The sequence below is a fragment of the Capricornis sumatraensis genome, chromosome 12, assembly GCF_032405125.1.
Source record: "Capricornis sumatraensis isolate serow.1 chromosome 12, serow.2, whole genome shotgun sequence".
NCBI lineage: Eukaryota > Metazoa > Chordata > Mammalia > Artiodactyla > Bovidae > Capricornis > Capricornis sumatraensis.
The window spans coordinates 3659976-3674860 of NC_091080.1; positions in this window are offsets into that span (position 1 = coordinate 3659976).

A 14885-nucleotide genomic window follows, 5' to 3' on the forward strand; every position below is an offset into this window, starting at 1 on the left:
ATTCCCGTCGCATCTCAAGAGGAGGCACTCTCAACAGGAAAGGCGAGAGGAACTCGATGGTCTAACCACCATTCCAAGAGTCCCCCAGATGTCTCAGTCCATTCCAGAGGAACCTCTTTGCCCTGCACTGGCTCATCTTTCACGCCGAGGATCGACTCACACCACGGTGGCACGTGGGACAGCCCTGTGGGAAAGCCTCGAGGGAAAGCCTCGAGGGAAAACCACAGATCCTTTGATCCACGCGACGGGAAGCGTGACATTGCTGCTACAGCCTGGAAGGAAAGCACACGTGCATGCCCCCACTCGAGACGAGGCCTGACTCCCCTGGGGAGACTCCAGAAGTACCCAAAGATCCATGTCAGCCCCTGAGAGGAATCCTCGGTTCCGGCCCTGACTCCACACAAGGTTTTTGGCCCCAGTATCGACGGGAGAGGAATCCCGAGAGGCCCCCTAGCAACTCGCATGGGGACTGGCCTCTCCTGAGGCCACCAGGGCGGGTCCCTGAGGTCCCCGTCGTAACTCGAGAACACCTGCCGCAACTCGAGAAAATCCAGGAAGTTCTCCCTTCCAGGCGAGATGAGGCCTATTTCCGATGAGGCGTCTGGAGACGAATGACACCTAACCTCTGGAACTTCGAAAGGGTCTTTCACACCCTTGCTGCAACTCAAGAAGTTTACCGCCATACCCGTCTCCACACGAGAGAAAGCACGATGGTCCCGCCCACATACAGAGGAGCCACGTTTTCCCCTCGGAGCTCGAGATGAGGGATCCTTTCCCTGCTTTCAACGGGAAAGAATTCCCGGCATTCCCGTCGCAGCTCAAAAGGAGGCACTCTCAACAGGAAAGGCGAGAGGAACTCCATGGTCGTACCACCATTCCAAGAGTCCCCCAGATGTCTCAGTCCATTCCAGAGGAACCTCTTTGCCCTGCACTGGCTCATCTTTCACGCCGAGGATCGACTCACACCACGGTGGCACGTGGGACAGCCCTGTGGGAAAGCCTCGAGGCAAAGCCTTGAGGGAAAACCACAGATCCTTTGATCCACGCGACGGAAAGCGTGACATTGCTGCTACAGCCTGGAAGGAAAGCGCACGTGCATGCCCCCACTCGAGACGGGGCCTGACTCCCCTGGGGAGACTCCAGAAGTACCCAAAGATCCATGTCAGCCCCTGAGAGGAATCCTCGGTTCCGGCCCTGACTCCACACAAGGTTTTTGGCCCCGGTATCGACGGGAGAGGAATCCCGAGAGGCCCCCTAGCAACTCGCATGGGGACTGGCCTCTCCTGAGGCCACCAGGGCGGGTCCCTGAGGTCTCCGTCGTAACTCGAGAACACCTGTCGCAACTCGAGAAAATCCAGAAAGTTCTCCATTCCAGGCGAGAAGAATCCTATTTCCGATGAGGCGTTTGGAGACTAATGACACCTAAACTCTGGAACATCGAAAGGGTCTTTCACACCCTTGCTGCGACTCAAGAAGTTCACCGCCATACCCGTCTCCACTCGTAAGGAAGCACGATGGTCCCGCCCACATCCAGAGGAGCCCCGTTTCCCCCTCGTAGCTCGAGATGAGGGATCCTTTCCCTGCGTTTAACGGGAAAGAATTCCCGGCGTTCCCATCGCATCTCAAGAGGAGGCACTCTCAACAGGAAAGGCGAGAGGAACTCCATGGTCGTACCACCATTCCACGAGTCCCCCAGATGTCTCAGTCCATTCCAGAGGAACCTCTTTGCCCTGCACTGGCTCATCTTTCACGCCGACGATCGACTCACACCACGGTGGCATGTGGGACAGCCCTGTGTGAAAGCCTCGAGGGAAAGCCTCGAGGGAAAACCACAGATCCTTTGATCCAGGCCACGGGAAGCATGACATTGCTGCTACAGCCTGGAAGGAAAGCGCACGTGCATGCCCCCACTCGAGACGAGGCCTGACGGCCCTGGGGAGACTCCAGAAGTACCCAAAGATCCATGTCAGCCCCTGAGAGGAATCCTCGATTCCGGCCCTGACTCCACACAAGGTTTCTGGCCCCGGTATCGACGGGAGAGGAATCCCGAGAGGCCCCCTAGCAACTCCCATGGGGACTGGCCGTTCCTGAGGCCACCAGGGCGGGTCCCTGAGGTCCCCGTCGTAACTCGAGAACACCTGCCACAACTCGAGAAAATCCAGGAAGTTCTCCCTTCCAGGCGAGATGAGGCCTATTTCCGATGAGGCGTCTGGAGACTAACGACACCTAACCTCTGGAACTTCGAAAGGGTCTTTCACACCCTTGCTGCAACTCAAGAAGTTCACCGCCATACCCGTGTCCACTCGAGAGGAAGCACGATGGTCCCGCCCACATCCAGAGGAGCCCCGTTTCCCCCTCGTAGCTCGAGATGAGGGATCCTTTCCCTGCTTTCAACGGGAAAGAATTCCCGGCATTCCCGTCGCATCTCAAGAGGAGGCACTCTCAACAGGAAAGGCGAGAGGAACTCCATGGTCGTACCACCATTCCACGAGTCCCCCAGATGTCTCAGTCCATTCCAGAGGAACCTCTTTGCCCTGCACTGGCTCATCTTTCACGCCGACGATCGACTCACACCACGGTGGCACGTGGGACAGCCCTGTGTGAAAGCCTCGAGGGAAAGCCTCGAGGGAAAACCACAGATCCTTTGATCCACGTGACGGGAAGCGTGACATTGCTGCTACAGCCTTTAAGGAAAGCGCACGTGCATGCCCCCACTCGAGACGGGGCCTGACTCCCCTGGGGAGACTCCAGAAGTGCCCAAAGATCCATGTCAGCCCCTGAGAGGAATCCTCGGTTCCGGCCCTGACTCCACACAAGGTTTTTGGCCCCGGTATCGACGGGAGAGGAATCCCGAGAGGCCCCCTAACAACTCGCATGGGGACTGGCCTCTCCTGAGGCCACCAGGGCGGGTCCCTGAGGTCTCCGTCGTAACTCGAGAACACCTGCCGCAACTCGAGAAAATCCAGGAAGTTCTCCCTTCCAGGCGAGATGAGGCCTATTTCCGATGAGGCGTCTGGAGACTAATGACACCTAACCTCTGGAACGTCGAAAGGGTCTTTCACACCCTTGCTGCAACTCAAGAAGTTCACCGCCATACCCGTCTCCACTCGAGAGGAAGCACGATGGTCCCGCCCACATCCAGAGGAGCCCCGTTTCCCCCTCGTAGCTCGAGATGAGGGATCCTTTCCCTGCTTTCAACGGGAAAGTATTCCCGGCATTCCCGTCGCATCTCAAGAGGAGGCACTCTCAACAGGAAAGGCGAGAGGAACTCCATGGTCGTACCACCATTCCAAGAGTCCCCCAGATGTCTCAGTCCATTCCAGAGGAACCTCTTTACCCTGCAATGGCTCATCTTTCACGCCGAGGATCGACTCACACCACGGTGGCACGTGGGACAGCCCTGTGGGAAAGCCTCGAGGCAAAGCCTCGAGGGAAAACCACAGATCCTTTGATCCACGCGACGGGAAGCGTGACATTGCTGCTACAGCCTGGAAGGAAAGCGCACGTGCATGCCCCCACACGAGACGAGGCCTGACTCCCCTGGGGAGACTCCAGAAGTACCCAAAGTTCCATGTCAGCCCCTGAGAGGAATCCTCGGTTCCGGCCCTGACTCCACACAAGGTTTTTGGCCCCGGTATCGACGGGAGAGGAATCCCGAGAGGCCCCCTAGCAACTCGCATGGGGACTGGCCTCTCCTGAGGCCACCAGGGCGGGTCCCTGAGGTCTCCGTCGTAACTCGAGAACACCTGTCGCAACTCGAGAAAATCCAGGAAGTTCTCCCTTCCAGGCGAGATGAATCCTATTTCCGATGAGGCGTTTGGAGACTAATGACACCTAAACTCTGGAACTTCGAAAGGGTCTTTCACACCCTTGCTGCGACTCAAGAAGTTCATCGCCATACCCGTCTCCACTCGCGAGGAAGCACGATGGTCCCGCCCACATCCAGAGGAGCCCCGTTTCCCCCTCGTAGCTCGAGATGAGGGATCCTTTCCCTGCGTTCAACGGGAAAGAATTCCCGGCATTCCCGTCGCATCTCAAGAGGAGGCACTCTCAACAGGAAAGGCGAGAGGAACTCCATGGTCGTACCACCATTCCACGAGTCCCCCAGATGTCTCAGTCCATTTCAGAGGAAACTCTTTGCCCTGCACTGGCTCATCTTTCACGCCGACGATCGACTCACACCACGGTGGCACGTGGGACAGCCCTGTGTGAAAGCCTCGAGGGAAAGCCTCGAGGGAAAACCACAGATCCTTTGATCCACGCGACGGGAAGCGTGACATTGCTGCTACAGCCTGGAAGGAAAGCGCACGTGCATGCCCCCACTCGAGACGGGGCCTGACTCCCCTGGGGAGACTCCAGAAGTACCCAAAGATCCATGTCAGCCCCTGAGAGGAATCCTCGGTTCCGGCCCTGACTCCACACAAGGTTTTTGGCCCCGGTATCGACGGGAGAGGAATCCCGAGAGGCCCCCTAGCAACTCGCATGGGGACTGGCCTCTCCTGAGGCCACCAGGGCGGGTCCCTGAGGTCTCCGTCGTAACTCGAGAACACCTGTCGCAACTCGAGAAAATCCAGGAAGTTCTCCCTTCCAGGCGAGAAGAATCCTATTTCCGATGAGGCGTTTGGAGACTAATGACACCTAAACTCTGGAACTTCGAAAGGGTCTTTCACACCCTTGCTGCAACTCAAGAAGTTCACCGCCATACCCGTCTGCACTCGCGAGGAAGCACGATGGTCCCGCCCACATCCAGAGGAGCCCCGTTTCCCCCTCGTAGCTCGAGATGAGGGATCCTTTCCCTGCTTTCAACGGGAAAGAATTCCCGGCGTTCCCGTCGCATCTAAAGAGGAGGCACTCTCAACAGGAAAGGCGAGAGGAACTCCATGGTGGTACCACCATTCCAAGAGTCCCCCAGATGTCTCAGTCCATTCCAGAGGAACCTCTTTGCCCTGCACTGGCTCATCTTTCACGCCGAGTATCAACTCACACCACGGTGGCACGTGGGACAGACCTGTGGGAAAGCCTCGAGGGAAAGCCTCGTGGGAAAACCACAGATAATTTGATCCACGCCACGGGAAGCGTGACATTGCTGCTACAGCCTGGAAGGAAAGCGCACGTACCTGTCCCCACTCGAGACGAGGCCTGACTCCCCTGGGGAGACTCCAGAAGTACCCAAAGATCCATGTCAGCCCCTGAGAGGAATCCTCGGTTCCGGCCCTGACTCCACACAAGGTTTCTGGCCCCGGTATCGACGGGAGAGGAATCCCGAGAGGCCCCCTAGCAACTCCCATGGGGACTGGCCGTTCCTGAGGCCACCAGGGCGGGTCCCTGAGGTCCCCGTCGTAACTCGAGAACACCTGCCACAACTCGAGAAAATCCAGGAAGTTCTCCCTTCCAGGCGAGATGAGGCCTATTTCCGATGAGGCGTCTGGAGACTAACGACACCTAACCTCTGGAACTTCGAAAGGGTCTTTCACACCCTTGCTGCAACTCAAGAAGTTCACCGCCATACCCGTGTCCACTCGAGAGGAAGCACGATGGTCCCGCCCACATCCAGAGGAGCCCCGTTTCCCCCTCGTAGCTCGAGATGAGGGATCCTTTCCCTGCTTTCAACGGGAAAGAATTCCCGGCATTCCCGTCGCATCTCAAGAGGAGGCACTCTCAACAGGAAAGGCGAGAGGAACTCCATGGTCGTACCACCATTCCACGAGTCCCCCAGATGTCTCAGTCCATTCCAGAGCAACTTCTTTGCCCTGCACTGGCTCATCTTTCACGCCGAGGATCGACTCACACCACGGTGGCACGTGGGACAGCCCTGTGGGAAAGTCTCAAGGGAAAGCCTCGAGGGAAAACCACAGATCCTTTGATCCAGGCGACGGGAAGCATGACATTGCTGCTATAGCCTGAAAGGAAAGCGCACGTGCATGCCCCCACTCGAGATGAGGCCTGACTATCCTGGGGAGACTCCAGAAGTACCCAAAGATCCATGTCAGCCCCTGAGAGGAATCCTCGGTTCCGGCCCTGACTCCACACAAGGTTTTTGGCCCCGGTATCGACGGGAGAGGAATCCCGAGAGGCCCCCTAGAAATTCGCATGGGGACTGGCCTCTCCTGAGGCCACCAGGGCGGGTCCCTGAGGTCCCCGTCGTAACTCGAGAACACCTGTCCCAACTCGAGAAAATCCAGGAAGTTCTCCATTCCAGGCGAGAAGAATCCTATTTCCGATGAGGCGTTTGGAGACTAATGACACCTAACCTCTGGAACTTCGAAAGGGTCTTTCACACCCTTGCTGCAACTGAAGAAGTTCACCGCCATACCCGTAACCACTCGAGAGGAAGCACGATGGTCCCGCCCACATCCAGAGGAGCCCCGTTTCCCCCTCGTAGCTCGAGATGAGGGATCCTTTCCCTGCTTTCAACGGGAAAGAATTCCCGGCGTTCCCGTCGCATCTAAAGAGGAGGCACTCTCAACAGGAAAGGCGAGAGGAACTCCATGGTGGTACCACCATTCCAAGAGTCCCCCAGATGTCTCAGTCCATTCCAGAGGAACCTCTTTGCCCTGCACTGGCTCATCTTTCACGCTGAGGATCGACTCACACCACGGTGGAACGTTGGACAGACCTGTGGGAAAGCCTCGAGGGAAAGCCTCGTGGGAAAACCACAGATCCTTTGATCCAGGCCACGGGAAGAGTGACATTGCTGCTACAGCCTGGAAGGAAAGCGCACGTACCTGTCCCCACTCGAGACGAGGCCTGACTCCCCTGGGGAGACTCCAGAAGTACCCAAAGATCCATGTAAGCCCCAGAGAGGAAACCTCGGTTCCGGCCCTGACTCCACACAAGGTTTTTGGACCCGGTATCGACGGGAGAGGAATCCCAGAGTCCCTCTAGCAACTCGCATGGGGATTGGCCTTTCCTGAGGCCACCAGGGCTGGTACCTGAGGTCCCCGTCGTAACTGGAGAACACCTTCCGCAACTCGAGAAAATCCAGGAAGTTCTCCCTTCCAGGCGAGATGAGGCCTATTTCCGATGAGGCGTCTGGAGACTAATGACACCTAACCTCTGGAACTTCGAAAGGGTCTTTCACTCCCTTGCTGCAACTCAAGAAGTTCTCTGCCATACCCGTCTCCACTCGCGAGGAAGCACGATGGTCCCGCCCACATCCAGAGGAGCCCCGTTTCCCCCTCGTAGCTCGAGATGAGGGATCCTTTCCCTGCTTTCAACGGGAAAGAATTCCCGGCGTTCCCGTCGCATCTAAAGAGGAGGCACTCTCAACAGGAAAGGCGAGAGGAACTCCATGGTGGTACCACCATTCCAAGAGTCCCCCAGATGTCTCAGTCCATTCCAGAGGAATCTCTTTGCCCTGCACTGGCTCATCTTTCACGCCGAGTATCAACTCACACCACGGTGGCACGTGGGACAGACCTGTGGGAAAGCCTCGAGGGAAAGCCTCGTGGGAAAACCACAGATCCTTTGATCCACGCCACGGGAAGCGTGACATTGCTGCTACAGCCTGGAAGGAAAGCGCACGTACCTGTCCCCACTCGAGACGAGGCCTGACTCCCCTGGGGAGACTCCAGAAGTACCCAAAGATCCATGTCAGCCCCTGAGAGAAATCCTCGGTTCCGGCCCTGACTCCACACAAGGTTTTTGGACCCGGTATCGACGGGAGAGGAATCCCAGAGTCCCCCTAGCAACTCGCATGGGGATTGGCCTCTCCTGAGGCCACCAGGGCTGGTCCTTGAGGTCCCCGTCGTAACTCGAGAACACCTGCCGCAACTCGAGAAAATCCAGGAAGTTCTCCCTTCCAGGCGAGATGCGGCCTATTTCCGATGAGGCGTCTGGAGACTAATGACACCTAACCTCTGGAACTTCGAAAGGGTCTTTCACACCCTTGCTGCAACTCAAGAAGTTCACCGCCATACCCGTCTCCACTCGAGAGGAAGCACGATGGTCCCGCCCACATCCAGAGGAGCCCCGTTTCACCCTCGTAGCTCGAGATGAGGGATCCTTTCCCTGCTTTCAACGGGAAAGAATTCCCGGCGTTCCCGTCGCATCTCAAGAGGAGGCACTCTCAACAGGAAAGGCGAGAGGAACTCCATGGTCGTACCACCATTCCAAGAGTCCCCCAGATGTCTCAGTCCATTCCAGAGGAACCTCTTTGCCCTGCACTGGCTCATCTTTCACGCCGAGGATCGACTCACACCACGGTGGCACGTGGGACAGCCCTGTGGGAAAGCCTCGAGGGAAAGCCTCGAGGGAAAACCACAGATCCTTTGATCCACGCGACGGGAAGCGTGACATTGCTGCTACAGCCTGGAAGGAAAGCGCACGTGCATGCCCCCACTCGAGACGAGGCCTGACTCCCCTGGGGAGACTCCACAAGTACCCAAAGATCCATATCAGCCCCTGAGAGGAATCCTCGGTTCCGGCCCTGACTCCACACAAGGATTTTGGCCCCGGTATCGACGGGAGAGGAATCCCGAGAGGCCCCCTAGCAACTCGCATGGGGACTGGCCTCTCCTGAGGCCACCAGGGCGGGTCCCTGAGGTCCCCTTCGTAACTCGAGAACACCTGCCGCAACTCGAGAAAATACAGGAAGTTCTCCCTTCCAGGCGAGATGAGGCCTATTTCCGATGAGGCGTCTGGAGACTAATGACACCTAACCTCTGGAACTTCGAAAGGGTTTTTCACACCCTTGCTGCAACTCAAGAAGTTCACCGCCATACCCGTCTCCACTCGAGAGGAAGCACGATGGTCCCGCCCACATCCAGAGGAGCCCCGTTTCACCCTCGTAGCTCGAGATGAGGGATCCTTTCCCTGCTTTCAACGGGAAAGAATTCCCGGCGTTCCCGTCGCATCTCAAAAGGAGGCACTCTCAACAGGAAAGGCGAGAGGAACTCCATGGTCGTACCACCATTCCAAGAGTCCCCCAGATGTCTCAGTCCATTCCAGAGCAACCTCTTTGCCCAGCACTGGCTCATCTTTCACGCTGAGGATCGACTCACACCACGGTGGCACGTGGGACAGCCCGGTGTGAAAGCCTCGAGGGAAAGCCTCTAGGGAAAACCACAGATCCTTTGATCCACGCGACGGAAAGCGTGACATTGCTGCTACAGCCTGGAAGGAAAGCGCACGTGCATGCCCCCACTCGAGACGGGGCCTGACTCCCCTGGGGAGACTCCAGAAGTGCCCAAAGATCCATGTCAGCCCCTGAGAGGAATCCTCGGTTCCGGCCCTGACTCCACACAAGGTTTTTGGCCCCGGTATCGACGGGAGAGGAATCCCGAGAGGCCCCCTAACAACTCGCATGGGGACTGGCCTCTCCTGAGGCCACCAGGGCGGGTCCCTGAGGTCTCCGTCGTAACTCGAGAACACCTGCCGCAACTCGAGAAAATCCAGGAAGTTCTCCCTTCCAGGCGAGATGAGGCCTATTTCCGATGAGGCGTCTGGAGACTAATGACACCTAACCTCTGGAACGTCGAAAGGGTCTTTCACACCCTTGCTGCAACTCAAGAAGTTCACCGCCATACCCGTCTCCACTCGCGAGGAAGCACGATGGTCCCGCCCACATCCAGAGGAGCCCCGTTTCCCCCTCGTAGCTCGAGATGAGGGATCCTTTCCCTGCGTTCAACGGGAAAGAATTCCCGGCATTCCCGTCGCATCTCAAGAGGAGGCACTCTCAACAGGAAAGGCGAGAGGAACTCCATGGTCGTACCACCATTCCACGAGTCCCCCAGATGTCTCAGTCCATTTCAGAGGAACCTCTTTGCCCTGCACTGGCTCATCTTTCACGCCGACGATCGACTCACACCACGGTGCAACGTGGGACAGCCCTGTGTGAAAGCCTCGAGGGAAAGCCTCGAGGGAAAACCACAGATCCTTTGATCCAGGCCACGGGAAGCGTGACATTGCTGCTACAGCCTGGAAGGAAAGCGCACGTGCATGCCCCAACTCGAGACGAGGCCTGACGGCCCTGGGGAGACTCCAGAAGTACCCAAAGATCCATGTCAGCCCCTGAGAGGAATCCTCGATTCCGGCCCTGACTCCACACAAGGTTTCTGGCCCCGGTATCGACGGGAGAGGAATCCCGAGAGGCCCCCTAGCAACTCCCATGGGGACTGGCCGTTCCTGAGGCCACCAGGGCGGGTCCCTGAGGTCCCCGTCGTAACTCGAGAACACCTGCCACAACTCGAGAAAATCCAGGAAGTTCTCCCTTCCAGGCGAGATGAGGCCTATTTCCGATGAGGCGTCTGGAGACTAACGACACCTAAACTCTGGAACTTCGAAAGGGTCTTTCACACCCTTGCTGCAACTCAAGAAGTTCACCGCCATACCCGTCTCCACTCGAGAGGAAGCACGATGGTCCCGCCCACATCCAGAGGAGCCCCGTTTCACCCTCGTAGCTCGAGATGAGGGATCCTTTCCCTGCTTTCAACGGGAAAGAATTCCCGGCGTTCCCGTCGCATCTCAAGAGGAGGCACTCTCAACAGGAAAGGCGAGAGGAACTCCATGGTCGTACCACCATTCCAAGAGTCCCCCAGATGTCTCAGTCCATTCCAGAGCAACCTCTTTGCCCTTCACTGGCTCATCTTTCACGCCGAGGATCGACTCACACCACGGTGGCACGTGGGACAGCCCTGTGGGAAAGCCTCAAGGGAAAGCCTCGAGGGAAAACCACAGATCCTTTGATCCAGGCGACGGGAAGCATGACATTGCTGCTATAGCCTGAAAGGAAAGCGCACGTGCATGCCCCCACTCGAGATGAGGCCTGACTACCCTGGGGAGACTCCAGAAGTACCCAAAGATCCATGTCAGCCCCTGAGAGGAATCCTCGGTTCCGGCCCTGACTCCACACAAGGTTTTTGGCCCCGGTATCGACGGGAGAGGAATCCCGAGAGGCCCCCTAGAAATTCGCATGGGGACTGGCCTCACCTGAGGCCACCAGGGCGGGTCCCTGAGGTCCCCGTCGTAACTCGAGAACACCTGTCCCAACTCGAGAAAATCCAGGAAGTTCTCCATTCCAGGCGAGAAGAATCCTATTTCCGATGAGGCGTTTGGAGACTAATGACACCTAACCTCTGGAACTGCGAAAGGGTCTTTCACACCCTTGCTGCAACTCAAGAAGTTCACCGCCATACCCGTCTCCACTCGAGAGGAAGCACGATGGTCCCGCCCACATCCAGAGGAGCCCCGTTTCCCCCTCGTAGCTCGAGATGAGGGATCCCTTCCCTGCTTTCAACGGGAAAGAATTCCCGGCGTTCCCGTCGCATCTCAAGAGGAGGCACTCTCAACAGGAAAGGCGAGAGGAACTCCATGGTGGTTCCACCATTCCAAGAGTCCCCCAGATGTCTCAGTCCATTCCAGAGGAACCTCTTTGCCCTGCACTGGCTCATCTTTCACGCTGAGGATCGACTCACACCACGGTGGAACGTTGGACAGACCTGTGGGAAAGCCTCGAGGGAAAGCCTCGTGGGAAAACCACAGATCCTTTGATCCAGGCCACGGGAAGAGTGACATTGCTGCTACAGCCTGGAAGGAAAGCACACGTACCTGTCCCCACTCGAGACGAGGCCTGACTCCCCTGGGGAGACTCCAGAAGTACCCAAAGATCCATGTAAGCCCCAGAGAGGAAACCTCGGTTCCGGCCCTGACTCCACACAAGGTTTTTGGACCTGGTATCGACGGGAGAGGAATCCCAGAGTCCCTCTAGCAACTCGCATGGGGATTGGCCTTTCCTGAGGCCACCAGGGCTGGTACCTGAGGTTCCCGTAGTAACTGGAGAACACCTTCCGCAACTCGAGAAAATCCAGGAAGTTCTCCCTTCCAGGCGAGATGAGGCCTATTTCCGATGAGGCGTCTGGAGACTAATGACACCTAACCTCTGGAACTTCGAAAGGGTCTTTCACTCCCTTGCTGCAACTCAAGAAGTTCTCTGCCATACCCGTCTCCACTCGAGAGGAAGCACGATGGTCCCGCCCACATCCAGAGGAGCCCCGTTTCCCCCTCGTAGCTCGAGATGAGGGATCCTTTCCCTGCTTTCAACGGGAAAGAATTCCCGGCGTTCCCGTCGCATCTCAAGAGGAGGCACTCTCAACAGGAAAGGCGAGAGGAACTCCATGGTCATACCACCATTCCAAGAGTCCCCCAGATGTCTCAGTCCATTCCAGAGGAACCTCTTTGCCCTGCACTGGCTCATCTTTCACGCCGAGGATCGACTCACACCACGGTGGCACGTGGGACAGCCCTGTGGGAAAGCCTCGAGGGAAAGCCTCGAGGGAAAACCACAGATCCTTTGATCCACGCGACGGGAAGCGTGACATTGCTGCTACAGCCTGGAAGGAAAGCGCACGTGCATGCCCCCACTCGAGACGAGGCCTGACTCCCCTGGGGAGACTCCACAAGTACCCAAAGATCCATATCAGCCCCTGAGAGGAATCCTCGGTTCCGGCCCTGACTCCACACAAGGATTTTGGCCCCGGTATCGACGGGAGAGGAATCCCGAGAGGCCCCCTAGCAACTCGCATGGGGACTGGCCTCTCCTGAGGCCACCAGGGCGGGTCCCTGAGGTCCCCGTCGTAACTCGAGAACACCTGCCGCAACTCGAGAAAATACAGGAAGTTCTCCCTTCCAGGCGAGATGAGGCCTATTTCCGATGAGGCGTCTGGAGACTAATGACACCTAACCTCTGGAACTTCGAAAGGGTCTTTCACACCCTTGCTGCAACTCAAGAAGTTCACCGCCATACCCGTCTCCACTCGAGAGGAAGCACGATGGTCCCGCCCACATCCAGAGGAGCCCCGTTTCACCCTCGTAGCTCGAGATGAGGGATCCTTTCCCTGCTTTCAACGGGAAAGAATTCCCGGCGTTCCCGTCGCATCTCAAAAGGAGGCACTCTCAACAGGAAAGGCGAGAGGAACTCCATGGTCGTACCACCATTCCAAGAGTCCCCCAGATGTCTCAGTCCATTCCAGAGCAACCTCTTTGCCCAGCACTGGCTCATCTTTCACGCTGAGGATCGACTCACACCACGGTGGCACGTGGGACAGCCCTGTGTGAAAGCCTCGAGGGAAAGCCTCTAGGGAAAACCACAGATCCTTTGATCCACGCGACGGAAAGCGTGACATTGCTGCTACAGCCTGGAAGGAAAGCGCACGTGCATGCCCCCACTCGAGACGGGGCCTGACTCCCCTGGGGAGACTCCAGAAGTGCCCAAAGATCCATGTCAGCCCCTGAGAGGAATCCTCGGTTCCGGCCCTGACTCCACACAAGGTTTTTGGCCCCGGTATCGACGGGAGAGGAATCCCGAGAGGCCCCCTAACAACTCGCATGGGGACTGGCCTCTCCTGAGGCCACCAGGGCGGGTCCCTGAGTTCTCCGTCGTAACTCGAGAACACCTGCCGCAACTCGAGAAAATCCAGGAAGTTCTCCCTTCCAGGCGAGATGAGGCCTATTTCCGATGAGGCGTCTGGAGACTAATGACACCTAACCTCTGGAACGTCGAAAGGGTCTTTCACACCCTTGCTGCAACTCAAGAAGTTCACCGCCATACCCGTCTCCACTCGAGAGGAAGCACGATGGTCCCGCCCACATCCAGAGGAGCCCCGTTTCCCCCTCGTAGCTCGAGATGAGGGATCCTTTCCCTGCTTTCAACGGGAAAGTATTCCCGGCATTCCCGTCGCATCTCAAGAGGAGGCACTCTCAACAGGAAAGGCGAGAGGAACTCCATGGTCGTACCACCATTCCAAGAGTCCCCCAGATGTCTCAGTCCATTCCAGAGGAACCTCTTTGCCCTGCACTGGCTCATCTTTCACGCCGAGGATCGACTCACACCACGGTGGCACGTGGGACAGCCCTGTGGGAAAGCCTCGAGGCAAAGCCTCGAGGGAAAACCACAGATCCTTTGATCCACGCGACGGGAAGCGTGACATTGCTGCTACAGCCTGGAAGGAAAGCGCACGTGCATGCCCCCACACGAGACGAGGCCTGACTCCCCTGGGGAGACTCCAGAAGTACCCAAAGATCCATGTCAGCCCCTGAGAGGAATCCTCGGTTCCGGCCCTGACTCCACACAAGGTTTTTGGCCCCGGTATCGACGGGAGAGGAATCCCGAGAGGCCCCCTAGCAACTCGCATGGGGACTGGCCTCTCCTGAGGCCACCAGGGCGGGTCCCTGAGGTCTCCGTCGTAACTCGAGAACACCTGTCGCAACTCGAGAAAATCCAGGAAGTTCTCCCTTCCAGGCGAGATGAATCCTATTTCCGATGAGGCGTTTGGAGACTAATGACACCTAAACTCTGGAACTTCGAAAGGGTCTTTCACACCCTTGCTGCGACTCAAGAAGTTCATCGCCATACCCGTCTCCACTCGCGAGGAAGCACGATGGTCCCGCCCACATCCAGAGGAGCCCCGTTTCCCCCTCGTAGCTCGAGATGAGGGATCCTTTCCCTGCGTTCAACGGGAAAGAATTCCCGGCATTCCCGTCGCATCTCAAGAGGAGGCACTCTCAACAGGAAAGGCGAGAGGAACTCCATGGTCGTACCACCATTCCACGAGTCCCCCAGATGTCTCAGTCCATTTCAGAGGAACCTCTTTGCCCTGCACTGGCTCATCTTTCACGCCGACGATCGACTCACACCACGGTGCAACGTGGGACAGCCCTGTGTGAAAGCCTCGAGGGAAAGCCTCGAGGGAAAACCACAGATCCTTTGATCCAGGCCACGGGAAGCGTGACATTGCTGCTACAGCCTGGAAGGAAAGCGCACGTGCATGCCCCAACTCGAGACGAGGCCTGACGGCCCTGGGGAGACTCCAGAAGTACCCAAAGATCCATGTCAGCCCCTGAGAGGAATCCTCGATTCCGGCCCTGACTCCACACAAGGTTTCTGGCCC